General features: G+C 44.3%; 1 protein-coding gene across 1 annotated transcript in view; it reads left to right on the top strand.

Moving 5' to 3' along the window:
* The first annotated feature begins 2,195 nt into the window (after nt 1–2,195).
* LOC135323562 (uncharacterized protein KIAA1958-like) overlaps nt 2,196–15,360 on the top strand; it is a 69,517-nt gene continuing 56,352 nt past the window's right edge. Inside the window, exon 1 of the mRNA XM_064502047.1 lies at nt 2,196–2,342. The gene's annotated coding sequence lies outside the window, so the exon portion shown is untranslated. The remainder of the gene's footprint in view (nt 2,343–15,360) is intronic.

The raw sequence follows: 15,360 nt of genomic DNA, 5'->3' as shown, positions 1-15,360 counted from the left end.
CCTTCCAGCTCCTGGCAGGAGGCTGGGCAAACCTCAGAGCCCCAGAGGGCTGTGTCCTCCTAAATATCACCAGTGTTTTTATTCCAGAGCCATGCATTAAAAGTGAGAAGATATGGGAACAGGGTGTCACTTGTTTGGCTGCTACTAGTGGAAAGAGGCTCTCACTTTACTCTTTTGCATAATGATTTCTTCCGTTTTGGGCTCTCAAGATGAGTTCTGTAGAGTATTAAAGACTTCTGATGAACTGCAGCAACGTGAAAATGACCTCTTACTGAAAATGACAACAGCAGAAGAAATCAGACTCTTTCCCTAAAGAGTTAACATTGCTGCCGAATTACGGCTGCTAAGTCATAGGCAAACCTGGAAATAGAATTGTTTTTGGCATTAATACATTTCCAGATTGCCTCTGCTACACTGTTGCATAAGCATTGTTGCCATCATAGCTAGTAGCATGTGTTAGCCCATTCAAGTTTTGCAAATGTTGGCATAAGGAAGATGAGGAAAGGAAACCTCTGGGGCATGGAGCAGCCGGCTTGCAAGGCTGATATTCCTCCAGCAGCAGCCAGGCCCGTCTCCTGCTGGAGTGATGCAAGGGGGTGTGTGGGGGGGAGCCCAACACAGGAGATGAGCAGGGTTTGCTTTGGCAAGCATCTTGCTTATTGTGGGAGTACCAACACCCAGAGATGATACTGCAAGCACATGGCGAGTCCTCCCTTAATTAACAGCACCCCCCCCCCCATATGAGCAATGTTGCAGCTCAGATCTCTAGTTGCAGACAAATCAGGAAATTAAAAATTGTAGTTTTCACAACAGACAAACTGCTTTCACGTGTGTCTGCAGTTTTTTTATTACTCTGTACACAGTCGCAGGTGGCACAGGCATACATACATGTGCACATGTATGGCCTTCAGAAAATTAGCAAACACATTTTTCTACCTATGAACTCTTGCAAAAATGTGAAATAATAGTAAACTGTGTATTTCCATATCTGCACAGAATAACTGAGTAGCAGTTGTTTGAAAGCAACTCCTTTGAGTAACTCTGCTGGTGTAAATCAACAATTTTTTTTGTCAGAATCAGTAGAATTACTTTAGTTTATGTCATCTGAGAACCTGTTCCTTAGCATTAGCAACACAGTCCTGATTTTGCATGTACGCATCTCTCACCTTGTTTTTAAAGATAGATAAGTCTGACCATCATGATGAATGCAGGTAAAGGAGCAAGCATATTTGCATGCTTTTGTGTGGATGCGCATGGTTATTACCATAACCCAGGTACTCTGCTCCCTTGCGTGAAGTAAGAAGGTGCTAGTGTCTCCTCAAGGCACCTCTGGGCAGCCTTTAGTTTCATTAGTCATTCCAACTATAATCCAACCAAGCTGCTCTGCACACGCTTAATTTTAAGCGCGTGAGTCGTTCAGGGGATTTGGGTGGCTTTCGCACTCCAGACCAAGGCTGTGCGCAATGCCAGGTATGACCTCGACCGCAGGACCTACCCGTGCGTGTCACGCAAGGGACCCACGTCGCCGGCTGGGGCGACCGCAGGGCAGCTGCGCCCAAGCAGCACCCCAGGAACGCTTTGGCCGCGCGGATTTGCTCGCACGCTTGCACCCCGCGGCGAGGCCCGAGCCGGGGGGCTCCTTGGCCGCCCCCAGCCCCGGGCGGGCCTTCCCCCAGCAGGACCCGCTGTCGCAGCCCCCCGGGCTCGCTGCACCCGCCGGGGGTGGCGGGAGGCGTCGGCGCTGCAGCCCGGCGCGTGTCCCCGCGCGACGCGGGGCGGCTGCCGCTCGCCGTGCGGTATCGCGCCCTCCCCGAGCACCTCCATCTTCCCCCCGCGGTGACCCGGGCTGCGTCCGCGGCGGGGCCAGGCGGGGGGACGTCGCACGCCCGAGCTTTTTATTTCAGCCCCCCCCGGCCCCCCGCGCCGGGCCAGGTGGTGGCTGCGCCGGGGTGGGAGCAGAGCGGGCCGGTGTGCAGGGGGTGGTGTGTGCGTGTGTGTTATTGCACACTTCCTGCGGTATATTTATGACCAGGGCTTCGGTTTCCGGTAGCTGATAGGAGACCGGAGTGTGTCTCTCCCTCCTCGAGCATTTAATATCACCGCGCAGGGGAGTAACGCACTCACACACACACACACACGCATACGCGCACACACACACGGGGGGAGGAGGAGGAGGAGGAGGAGGAGGAGGAGGAGGAGGAGGAAGAGGGCAGGGGGGGACCAGAGGCAGCCCCCTCCCCCCCGCGCAGCCCCTGAGCAATATCACACTAATCCCACCATCCAATACAGCGAATATTGCACAGCCTCCCCCATCCCACACTCCTATGGACAGACACCTGCAGGTATGTGACCCGCTGGGGTGCAGAGCGTGTGTGTGTGCGTGTGTGTGTGTGTGTGTGTGTGTGTGTGTGTGTGCACGCGTGTGTGCATGCGTGTGTGTGTGTGTGTGTGTGCATGTGTGTGTGCGTGTGTGCGCGCAGCTCTGCCCGCCGGGAGGGCGGGCGATATTCAGCATATCCCTCTCTTTGTGCGCAGCAAAGGGCTCCCCGGGAAGCGCAGCCCCCCCCCACCCCGCCTGTGCGCAGGGCAATGCCAGGGGTCAGCCCCCCCCCCCAAAAAATCAGGATGCCACCCCCCCCCGAGGGGCAGCAGCAGGGCAGGGAGGGGGTGTTTTTTGGTGGGGGGGAATTGCCGGGGGGCAGCACGGGGAGGGCTGGCACAGCGCTCGGAGCGGGCTCCTGTGCCCAAAAGACGCTCGCCCGGGGTGTCGTGGGGTGCCCCGCCGGGGCTGGGGGGCGCCGGGCCGGGGGGCACCTGGGGGGGTCTGGGGGGACCCACTGGGCGGCAGCACCCCCCTGAGCAGGGCCAGCACCGGGAGGCACCCAAAACTGCATCCCGCTGGCAAACTTGGCCGGTCCCCCCGGCGCGTGCAGGGAGCCAGGGAGCTGCGAGAGGAGCGAGAGGAGCGTGGAAAGATGGTGAAGTGCAAAGGGAAAGGCAGAGGCGGGTGGAGGGGCACGCGGAGCCTCCTGCAGTCTAATTTCTGCTGGCAAAAACGGGACCCCTTCCCCGCCAGAGGAACAACTACGACACATATGTTAAAACTCACCTTCCACCTACAGCGTTAATGGTTATAAATGTCCCCTGAACCTAGCTGGCTGCTAAGTAGTACTAGATGCAAATTAGGGTTGTTTCCTTTCACAGGAATGGACATGATCCCCCCACAGAAACTTAAAAAAATACGCTGGGCAAAAATAAAATCCTCTGTATATGACTGTTGTCCATTATCTGAATGGTTCATCTGTGAAGTTTCCTTTTGCCTGCCTTTTCTACAGTTCCCCCACTAGCCTCCTTAGAAATATAATCTCTAGAAGTAGTGCTGCAACGTTAAAATTGTAGTAGATGCTAAAGCTAAACTCCAAACTGCCAAGGATAATAATAATTTTTCTTTCTCTTTTGGTTTGAAGAGAAATGGCACCAAGCCCTCAGCGTGCTTGTTAGCAGCAGTGAGAATTAGCATAAATCAAGTTATTACATCCCTTCGCCGTATTTTTGATGGCAACTTTTCAGGTTGTGGATTTGATTTATTCTTTCTTAACTTCTTTCTTGTTTAAACAGGCTGTCCCCAAAAGGTCATTTCAGGTCAGCAGTGACCAGTTCCTGTTTCCCCCCGGGGTTGCTTTTGTTCCTCCCCATGTAATTCAGAGCGCCAAACAGCCGGGCCATATTCGTGTGCTGCTAGAATTAACCTAATAAACCCTGCCAGCATCAAGCTGGGGCTGCGCGGGTGCCCCGCGACACACGCCCATCACTTCAGCCAGCTTCCCAACCGGGCTTAGCATTAGCAGGGGCAGGTAAAGCCGCCTTGGGGTCAGACCTGCCACTTGTCTCAGGATGGTTTTCAAAATGTCATTGCAGGCATGGCTAACCTGTTTTTGCCCACTCGCAAAGCCACACAAAAGCAAATGTCAGAAGTCACACAGTTCTCGCGCTCACCTGCTATCCCGAGCTGAGTGCGCCACATGACCTGGATAACTAATCCCCCGCCCCCTCTTTCCTCTCTGCCTGTGGCTTTCAGCAAAAATACATTTTTCAACATTGTGCTGAAGTTTATCAGCCCTTTGAAGTACTTCAAAAGGTGAACTCACAGACCAAGCTGGTAGTTTACATATTTTACACCCAAACAAGCCATAAAGAGATAAGACTTAACAAAGAGATACTGTATAAACTAAACATTAACAGAAAGTGTTTGGCGGCTAATATATTGTCTTATGTGCAGTTTAAAGGTTGTATGGGAGAGAGAGATGCAGTGTAGTTCCTCTTTCTGGTGTTACCAGTAACTCAGCTCTCATCCGAATAGTGTAGCACAGGTTTTCTTTGTATGCCATTAAAATAGCTAGGTTTCCACCAGGCAACCTAAAACTTCTGGAAAAACTGTAACAGCCTGAGTAGTTCTGTAGCTGTTGTCAACAAGCTGGTTTTTTGTTGAAAACAAATATATACCGATGCTGCTCCTTTTGTTGTCCTCTGTTTGCTCTTGTATTAGTGCATCTATGCATTGGTAGTTTCCAGCATGCTGGTACTACACCAGGAAGGTTTCTATAACTGGATTTATTGAAAGTTTCGGAAAGACAGTATGATTCTGTTTCATTCACACAATGATAGAGGCATTACAGTAAATGAATCTGCAAAATTGTAGTGGTTTACTTTGTCTGCAGGTCACATCTAGCAACCATCCGTGCCATTTGTTAAGTGGACACTGAGTCTCAGCTTCATGTTAGTTTAACTGGGCTTTTTAAGTGAATAGCGACTCATTTTAACTCAAGAGGGTCCTGGAGTTTCAGCAGTGCAATCGTGATACTTTCAGTGTCCTGATGCCCCCTCATCTTCCATGCATGTCAGGTGTAATGCAGAAGGAAGAGGCATGCTTTGAAGGCCTAAGCATGGGCCTGGGAGCCAGGAGGATGGTGATCCCAGTCTTGGCATTGATTTCTTCTGTGCCACTGTTTTTCCACATCTGCACTATGAGAGTGATAACCTTTCCTTATGCAACTCACAGAGGTGGTGTGAAAATTAACTACTCTTGTAAGGTACTTCACGCAAACATACATGGCAATTAATACTCTCCAGGATTGTTATGCATCTGGTAATTCAAGTGTAACCAGCTGAACATAAGGCTCTGCTTTCAAATGTTATTGCTCTGCTCCTTCCTACAAAGTAAAAGATGGTGAGGTGAAGCTTAGTGACTTTAAACTAGTGAAAATTTTCATCAGTTTAATCTGGTTCCTTTTGTAAGAAAAATATTTAAAAGGGAATTTTAGTTTAAGTGAAATGTTTCCCTGATGGATCTGTGTAGTAGCTCAAAGGAAATTGGAAGTACTCAGAAAAAGATGCATGGAGTAGAAATGCTTCATCCTCAGTTACTTGACCTTGGCTCTGATTTGTTGATTTATGAACTTTATTTACTGGCAGGATTGGTAAATTCTCTTGCAAGACAGAAATTACAGTATACCAGTGCTCTATTTCGTTTCCTAGGTAACACATATACTGCACAGATTCCATAATGAGACCCTTGGCTGGCTAGTGATGGTATAAATTTTTCTTGTTTGGTAATTCTGGGTCCTGAAATAAATAAAAGGTCTTGTTTATGTGACTGTTAAAACTCAAGCAGTCAAAATCAAACTGAGAATTAAAAAAACAGGTGTCTTCAACACAGTGAGAATGTATTGTAATTTAGCCTGAGTAATATATACACTGATCTGATATAAGCAGATATCTTTCAGTAACATATTTTTTTCTGAGAAGTGTTCAATGAAAAGGATGCATCTCAGATCTTGGATTTATACTGAGTTTCATATACCTCTCCCGTGGCTGATTATTACATGTGCAAAGAAATAAGTTATTTTACATCATTTGGGGGCTATTCTCATTTTCAACAGCAGATGTTTTCTGCATTTTCTGACCTGCCAGCCTTTCTCACAATCATTTTATAGCTGGAGAATTCCTTCATATTACTCCTTTCCCTTGTCCTATTTATTGTTTAGCAGCGGGCAGGATCTGCAAACTTTCATTCATGTGACTAAGTTACATCACATGGACCTTGCTGGAGTCCAGACGTCCTAGGATTTTAGTCCCGTGGGAAGTTGCATGAACAAAAGTTCGCCTGTAAGTACAAAATCACAAGATTAGATTCATGGTATTCACAGAGTGAGCACTGTGACCTGCTACAAGTTTCTCCTTCCCACTGCAGGAGTTGAGAAGTTGTTATCTTCTAAAAAAGTCTCGATACCTAAGATAAGTGGAAGAGATAAGGGAAGGGAAGAGAGGCCTCTCCCCTTTTTTCTCCAGCTTTGTGTATTTCCTTAATTTATCCACTCTTTCTGTATGGTCTGCTTATTACTTTCCTCTGTGATGTTTGTTAAAGTGAGTCTCTTTGGTCAGTGTGGACTATCAAGCTAGAGCAAAACATTTTTTAAAAACAGTAACATAAACATAGAAGTGGGCAGACATCCAAAGGCAGATGTTGCTTAGCTTTGGCAACTGGACTAGACGAGAAGTTACTTTTTTTTTTTTGAATGATAAGCACTGCAGTTCAAAAGCTTAGTTTTATGAATCCAAACACCAACACCTTGGCAAAAGAAATAGGCAAGAAAGGTATCCATTACATAATTATCTTCTATAGCAGTTTTATTCAAAATATGTGTAATGCCAGCAGCAATTGTATATATTATTCTAATTTTGTGTCATTTTCTTTTCATAGTTGAATGCTAGAGAGAAGAAAAATCACTGATGATTTAGTCATTTAAGTTGAAATTCTTTATTTGTCCTGTCTCAGAAGCAGTCTTTAAATGACCAGTGAGGTGCTTAATTGAGTGTTAACCAATCTTGTAGTAAAGATCGTTGACCAATGTGAAGCGCAGAACAAAACTAGTTGAAACAGGTGGCAGTGGAGAAAAGCAACTGAAATAGAAATCTCCGGTGGAAAGCTCTAGAATGATTAAGAGCCAAACACTGCAAAATATTTAGGCTCCTAATCTCTGGTTGTATTCTTTAGTCTTAGTAGTGACTTCACCTGCGTAGAGATGTGCTTGCCTGTGAACAAGAAAGCTGCAGTTTTTAAAAGCTTGTGTGGGGTTCTGTAGTTTTAGCTGCACATATGTCCCCCCCACCTCTCTCTCCCCCCAAAAATCAGGGTTCCCAGGATGCCTCTATCAAGCCAAGCTATTTATTTTGTGGATGTAAGCTTCTACATGGCCATGGGCAGTGACTTACAAGCTGTTTTGGGCCATCACTTATTAAGAGTTTGCCCAAGAGTAACCCAACGTAACCAATGATAGAGTCATCCAGTGAGGATTAATAGCAGAAAGATGGGCCGCCTGGAAACAGCGCCTGACTTTGTGGGTAAACCAAGTCCTGTTGAGCCTTTCCATTAATGACATGGCAGCAGGAATGAAGAATATGCCCATTACACCTGCACATAAGGCTAGTAGGAGCTGCAAAGACATGGGAGCACAGAATCAAAATCCAGAGTCATCACAACAAATTGGAGATCTGCTCTGAAAATGATGGAGTGCCAGGTTAAAGAATGGGCTTCTCCTTTTATGTAGGACTAGACAAATGCTGAAATTACAGGCTGAGCGGAGAATTTTCAGAAAAAAAATGAGAGGATTGCAGATGATCCCAGGTGGACTACCACACAGCAAGGCCTGCTGCTGCAGAAGGACAAATGTCCTGAGAAGAGCAGCCCGGCACTCCGGGCACTGGAGAGATCCACTCCTCCCCACCAAGTGCTGGTCAGCACTTGGTCAGAGTCACAGGTCTGGAGGAAAGCAAGTAGGAAGAGAAGTGGCCTGGGGGGGAAATCTCCGTGAACTGGGGATGCTTTGCCAATGCAAGTGACAAACATGACTTCACCCTCCAAATGCACAAAAGCTCTGCAAAAAGGAAGGGAGTAACTTTCCTCATGGCCATTGCAGATAGGACAGGAAACAATAACTTTCAATAGGAAGGAAGGAATAAGAAGAAAGGTTAGGGCCAGACCTCAAAAAATTTTTCCTAAGAAAAAGGTCTAGCAAAGCAATAGGGTAACCACCTAGGGAACACGAGGAGCCTGTCACTCCAAGACCTGAAAACCGGGTTAAATGAGCAGCTGTCAGGAGGGACAAGGAACTCTCTAATTCTCTTTGGGTGGAGCCCTGTTTTTTAGTGATTTTTCTTTCGTGATTAACCCCCCTCATCTGTAAGAAGTCTTTCTCTTAGTGTAAGAATATAATGGCTGTTTCCTGAAATGGCTGAAGAAAAACAACCTGAAATTTATTTTCTTTAAAGGAAATAATAACTTGTCTTATCAAGAGAGCAGCAAAAAAGTAGTATATCTGAAGTTCTAAGTGACCATAAAGCACAGCTGGATATTTAACCTCATAATGTACAGTGGCTTGACTTGCTATGAACTGCAGATGGATGCATGGAGGGAAGTCAGTGGAAAGCAACAGAAAATGCTGTGGAGAACAGAAAATACTCTTTTGGTTTTGCTATGTCTTCACCTTTATCATTGTCACATTACTGATACTTCCCTAGAAGTAGTCCTTGTTTAGAAAAGCACTTAAACAGTTTCAGAGCTCCTCTATTGCTTGAACAAAGCATTAATACCATACTTAAACATTAGCTGAACTATACTCATGTGCTTCAGTGCTGTTGTGCATAGGGAGTTTCCAGAATGATAGCCTAAATGAAGGAAAGCTGTGTTTATGGTATGCGCTCAGTGTTCCAACATTGTCTTAATTTTTCTGTTTGTCTCATCTCCTTAATCCTACAATTGCATATCATAATTTGTATACTTCTGATATCTCTGCAGTCTAAGTACAGAGAACAGGGAATATATCTGTGTTCCCCACTAATTGTTCTCTTAAAGTTCTACAGAAAACCCTCATTGCCCCGTGATAGTTTGCAAAATCCGTTGCAACACACCATAAGGAGCCAGCATATTTTAGCTGGTAACACTCCAAATGTCATAGCTTAGAATTTGCAAAATATTGCAGGATGGAACAAAATGAATGAACTATTCTCAAAATGTAGAAACTGACTTTTTTTCTTCTTAATCTGTGAGACTGTGATCCTTGGTGTTCAGCCAGTTTTGTGTGGAAGACTCTGAAGTGTGCATTCAGCGGGGCCATTTTATATCCTCTATCATGCAAATCATCCCGCTACATCAGTCCACGGTTCATACCAGGTCAGGCCACTGTAATTTTCTCAGATTTTATAGCAACTTAAAGCTTTTTATAGACTCTTCTTTTTGTTTATTTGTTTAACTAGGAAATTCAGTATTTCCTGTCTAAAATTTAGATCTCATACTGTCTGTCTTTAGTCCTGGTAGGGGAAAAAAATCATGTCTGGCATTCTGCTTTTACTTAAAGCATATTTTAACCTCCTTTTCTGTAATTATAAAATCAAGGATGCCTTTTTAAAACCTTAGTTCTTATTCACAGACTCAGCATTAAACTCTTCATACCCGAAAGGCAAACATTTATTGTGCAAACAGTAAACTACAATTGAAATTGTTCTGTAATGTGCTCTCCATAATCTGTGCCAGATGTATACATCCTGGCAATTTTAGTAGACTTGATGAGTGCAACTGAGTATCCTGTTTGAAGGAATAGTTTACAGTTTGTTCTTTCCGTAATTTCATACCATATTATATTGTTATATGCTTCCAAAAGTCCGGTTTTTACACCAAATGCAGAGAATGGCTTTCAACTTCCTGCACACTTCCAGCTCTGACATGTCAACCTACACTGGAGTTGGAAAATCTTGCTTGGTTTTCGAACTCCTGCAGTTCCAAGCTTTTTGAGAGAGCTGTGAGGTGTCCCTGAAAAGAAGGGGTTCTCTGCTATAGAAGTATTTTGTCTGTACCTTTCTTTTCACTTGCTCTATATTCCCACGAAACTTTAGTAAATATGAAAATAAACAGTTATGGTTTCCAGCTTATCCCCCTGCTCTGTTGAATCCTGTCTCATTCCCTTGAAAACTGAAGTTGATTGACATACCAACCATTCAGGTTTAACAGTTACATATCGGATTTCCAAAAATATGGATAACTATTGTGAAATCAAAACACAGGTAAAAAAACCCATGTCTTTATAACGAACGAATGTTAAAATAGTCACAGTGGGTTGATAATTTCCAGATCTCCTGCGTTTCAAGTCATATACAGAGTCTGCTTACAAATTTAACTTTAAAACTCAGGCCCCCAAATCATGGCATGCTAAAAACTTCATGCAAATAACTTGTGTTTGAAACCTCTCAGTTAATACTGTCCTTTGCACACAGATTTGCTTCACAGCGGAATATAGCTAAGAACCCTATAAATGGCATATTTTTACTGAAGTGAACATTATGGAATAAATAAACAACATAGGTATCCATCCACTTTGTCTGACCTGATGCATAGTATCAACCTAAAAACCAAGCATACTGCTGAATATTTGCTGAATGGGCAGTGCAATTTGATTGCAATACTGATAACTGATGAAGATTTTTCGGTTGGGGGAGAACTGGGCCCAATGTTTGGGCTTTACAACTTTGTCTTGATTTCTAGAGGGAGAATTTATTAGGGGGCTGTGAATAAAGAAAGCCAGGAAGTTATGTGTGCAACACATATATAAATCTACACTATGTGGATTTTCCCCCCTTACTCTACTTTTTTTTACTTACTTTTATTTACTTACTTATCCTAAAAACCCTAAAGGCTCAGTCCTATAACACATTAGGCATTCTGGCACAACCCAGCAAAACGTGCGTGAGTGATCCTCCCAGAAACAGAGGCACCAGTCAATCAATATTTGCAGATTTCAGTGGATAATTTAGTCAGTGTATGTTTTCCTGTATTTTTCCTGAATTATCTGTGAGTATGTTTTCCCATGAGCTAGCTTTCTTGCCTGTTCAGATAATCTAGTCTGAAGTATGGAGACTCTCATCTCACTATGGAAGAGTACAGCAGGCCTTCTTAGTAATGCATTCACATGTACAAAAAAAGCTGTCTGGCACAGACAAATATTAAAAAGTTAAATTTGGCTTTACAGTTTCTTTTGGACTGCGAGTGAATACATTATACTGAGCACTGCAAATAAATTCTGTTTTGGAAATGCTCCACATGATAGTGGAGCATTACTGGATATAGCATCAGGCAATTTATCTGGAGGGTGGTTATTCACCAGGCCCTCTATTTGCGAGAAACAAGCCACACTTTAATTGAGCTCCCTTAGATATGCTGCATCTGCTTTAACATACTGTATATGCTGTATGCATTTGTACAGTCTTCTAATGATGGCTAAAATTTGTTTCAGCCTAGCTGGGAGCCAAGGAGAAATAGCAGCTTGGAGCCATATAGCAAAGATACGCACTATTAACCATTGTAAATTTCGTTCTGTTTTTTGGTTGGCATTCAATACTTCCTGCTGGACAGTTTACCCTGCAAATCTGAGTGACCTGTTTACAGTCAGGCATCTAAAATCGTCTTCCTCTCTGCTGACCTCCTAGATACTGACTAAACTGCTTTGCTGTGTGTGATTAGTTCTTGAGTTTACAGGCCATTTAGCCGGTGCAAAAGTATTTACATGGAATAACACTGTAGACATTAAGACAGAGAAAGTAAATTCCTGGGACCAGTTCAGTAAGTTTTATGGCATAAAAAGGCGTGAATCAAGTATGTGTGTATGTGAAGTGTTACAAAATCTCAGGACTTGCCCTTTGGACTCGATGATTTGCTATTCTCCTGGAGCAGAAGTCACTATTGCTCTGTCCGCGAAAGGTGATGATTTCCCTCATGCCAGCACTTCCCCTCGTGGCCGCATCTTGGTATCGGTGCCCTGCCCAGGGCTGCGAGCTTCATGCCAGGTGTGAGGAACATGCTTATCAAGAAGATAAGAGCTGGGCAGATTGCTCCGTGTTTTACTTCATTAGTATTAATGTGATGCAACTATAATAGTGCAGTTAAAAAACTGAAAGTCTGAATGAAAACATTTAGACATCAGCTGCTCTGCATCTCTCTTTGGCTGCCTCCGCCTGTGCATTTCACCACTTGTCTACACTGTGCAGTGTGCAAAGCAAGGTTTTCTTGCTCCCACTGACGTAGCCAGAGGTAGATCTATAATGTTGCGTTATATCTGTCCTTTTGATCAAATGACTTTTTTTCTGCCTCTGATGCTTGTTGGGCATGATCTTCATTGACATGCTCCATGGGGTTCGCTGTTCTTTTTTTGTCTTTTTTTTTTTTTTTTGGCAGACTGTAGCTTTTCAGAGGAAGTTGGGATGACCAATGCATATCCCTGTTTCTCCTCCAAGTCATTAACCAGGGAAGACTTCACCATGCCTCTCAGAGAGGAGATGTGGAAGCACTGGTATGTGATTCCTGAGGCTTCTGTGTGAGAAAGGCTAAAAGGAGCCTTTGCTCAAATGCCCTATTTTTTCCCAGCCCTCACAGAAGTTATTGTCAGGGTTTTGGGACTTGGCTGGCCAGTCAGTAGGAGGGCTTGAAGGACACACCTGTTTCCCTCAGTGGTTCTTTAGAAATTTTCCTGTGCAGTTAATGCAGCCTTTGGTAGCTTCGGGGAAGCAAATCAGTGGGGAAGTCTCAGCTGGGCAGGGATATTGGCACTTTTGTGTAGACGGACCTGCCCTTCCTCTGGATTTTGTGTGGATTTTCTATTAGCCCCAGGCACAGAGTGGGGAGGGCAGTCGTCCATGAGGTTAGGAAGAGATCTCCTAGGAGAAGCACCATGAGAATACCCATCCGGACTGAAATTAAAAAGCCTCTCTTGCCATCCTAAGTCTTGTCATGTGAGCTGTTATCTTGTGACACTCTTCTCACCAGGTCTGTCCTGCACAGTGCGTGGTTTTGGGGTGCAGTGAGAGTTTCCTGCATTCTTGCCCAGAGCCGATGTCCTGGGGAACTGTGCTTTTGGGGACCAGGCTACACCTGGATCTGCAATGCTGTTTGGTGTAAAAGCCTCCTTCCTGCTGACCAGCAACTAGGAGAGTTGGACCCGGGCCCGCATGACCAATGTCAGCGTCCTCCACTAGGCGAGGTCCTTCTGAGAGGGTGGGAAGGTCCAGTGCTCCCATTGCACGCAGTTTTCACATAAATTAAAACCCACCCTCTATGGTATGAGGTATCTTGTTAAAGCTTTATTGAAGATCAAGTAAATTGAGTCATATGGATCACTTTCACTTGCTTGATTCACATTTTCTCTGCATTAATTGACTATTTTGAGGAACTCTCACAGCCATCAGGAGCTAACAGTTTTCCCTTATGAGTACTGTGCAAGTGTGATCCTATCTGCTTACCTTTGTTCAAGTGTTGTGCTGTTTTACCCTTAATTATTCTCTGTAGAACAGAGCAAGATGCTTTCTCAAAAATAATAGAAGTGTATCACTTTCCCTATATTTATAATTATACTGTAAGGAATTCAGAAGGATGTCAAAGTAAAATTTCTGCTAATATGACATCCTGTTTGAGAAACACTGTAATGTTTTTGTTGAGGTTTTTTGTTGGTTTCAGGGGACTGACAAAAGAAAACAACATTACCATTTTTCACATGGTTTGACCCATTAGATTGTTTGGTAGAAAGTATCTGAGTAGGCGGCAAATTGAATTGATTTTACATTTTCAAGACACTTAAGATAGAAAACAGAAAAGACAGCACTAGATAAACATGCCGCATATATAATAATATTACTGCCAAGGAAATTTAATTCAGTCCTCAGTGATGGGTTTGGGCAGATGCGTTGCATTCAGCTAGAGATAAGGTAATGCATGCAGTGCAGTCTCAAGTAACTAGGAACAGAGTGAAATTGATATTTTGCATTAGTTGTGTATTATTTATTGTATCTGATATAAGTGTACAGCCGACACCTGATACTACCACCAACTGCCTGGTATCAGATTCTGTGTCTGCATGTTGCAAGGGCAGGGTGCTGCTATCTGAATTTTCTGTACAAGGGTTGCCACTGACTGGCTGGACTTAAAAGAAGCAGAGAAGGAAGAAAACATGCATAAAGCAGCAGAGGAGTCTCCGATCGTGTGTGTAGGAAAGCAAGTGATGGTGGAGGCTCTGGTGCACTAGGTAACCTTGTGGTTACATGATTCTGCGCTTTGTATGTGAGATGAGAGTCTCAGACTCCAGAGAGTTTACCTCAAAAGCCACATAACTCAGAACTGCTTCTTAAAGCAGTAAGCAGTAACTTACTGTGGTATAAATCTCTCAAGGGAAAAACAAGTTTTAAATCAGATTATCTAAGCAGGAGATTACAATTACCTTCAAGACAATGCAGACAGCAACAGTCTACCTTGATTTCTACCCAGTCTCCATCCAGCTGCATCCCAGGGCCGAGTGGGCTGTCCTCAGCATGTTATCCTTGGCAACACAAAAGTGTGACTCCTGTTTTACAGAAGGAGAAACTGAGTCAGAAAGACCTGGGCTAAAAAGGACTTTGTTGCTTAGCTCATTTTATTCAGTGTGAAATCAGGGAGAGTAGAGCCCCTAACTAATTTGAAGATGAGAAACACCTTCAGAGAGATGAACTCAGGTTCTCTAGCACTGACCCAAGGGAGCTAATCGTTAAAGTGGTCTCCTTTTTACCTGTTCAATACCGAGGCCCAGAAGACCAAAGAAGGAAGTCACAGAATTGGACTAAAGCTGTACAATCCTACTAAATGTATTGGAAAGGTTTTTGTTTGAACATCTGTCTCAAGGCTGAATGCAAAGACAAGCCCTGTGCTTTGTAGGCTTTTTTCTTAATCGTATGACTGAATTTTCAGCTTGCCCATGCAGTGACAGGTTTATAATTCAAGGAAAACAGTCCATTCACCCCATAATGATCAGAGTTGTTACCAAAGCACAAAGCCATAACGAGCTGGTCCCTGAGAAATGGGGACTGCAGGTCTGGCAATCTAACAGACCAGAGAGGCACAAAACAGAGAATTACGTATAACTCTTCCATCTGCATCACTGAGAGCTAGATCATTCATCACCTCTGAAGTCATGTGAAATTGGCTTCTTCTGAGAGGGAGTGACTCTCCCAGCGTGTCTGAGAGCTTGTTCAGTTACAGACTCGGGCAAAAATAATGAGAAATGCCTTCCAATGAACACACGGCTCTGTCGAAGAGTATGGTGTGCTGCAGCCTGGATGCAATCTGTACTTCTCCATATAAAGAAAGAAAGCATTCAAGAAAAAAGGTGTAAGACCTGTAGGATAACCTGAGCCACTATGGTTGTCTTCCAGGCGTTGCTGCAGGTTGGGTCAAGGCTGAGTCCTGTTGGGTTTATGCTCTTGAACTGTGTCATGGAGGAGACCCGTACAATA

Source organism: Dromaius novaehollandiae, chromosome Z (genome assembly GCF_036370855.1).
Source record: "Dromaius novaehollandiae isolate bDroNov1 chromosome Z, bDroNov1.hap1, whole genome shotgun sequence".
In the NCBI taxonomy this organism is placed as follows: domain Eukaryota; kingdom Metazoa; phylum Chordata; class Aves; order Casuariiformes; family Dromaiidae; genus Dromaius; species Dromaius novaehollandiae.
This window is presented reverse-complemented; position numbering and strand designations above follow the sequence as displayed.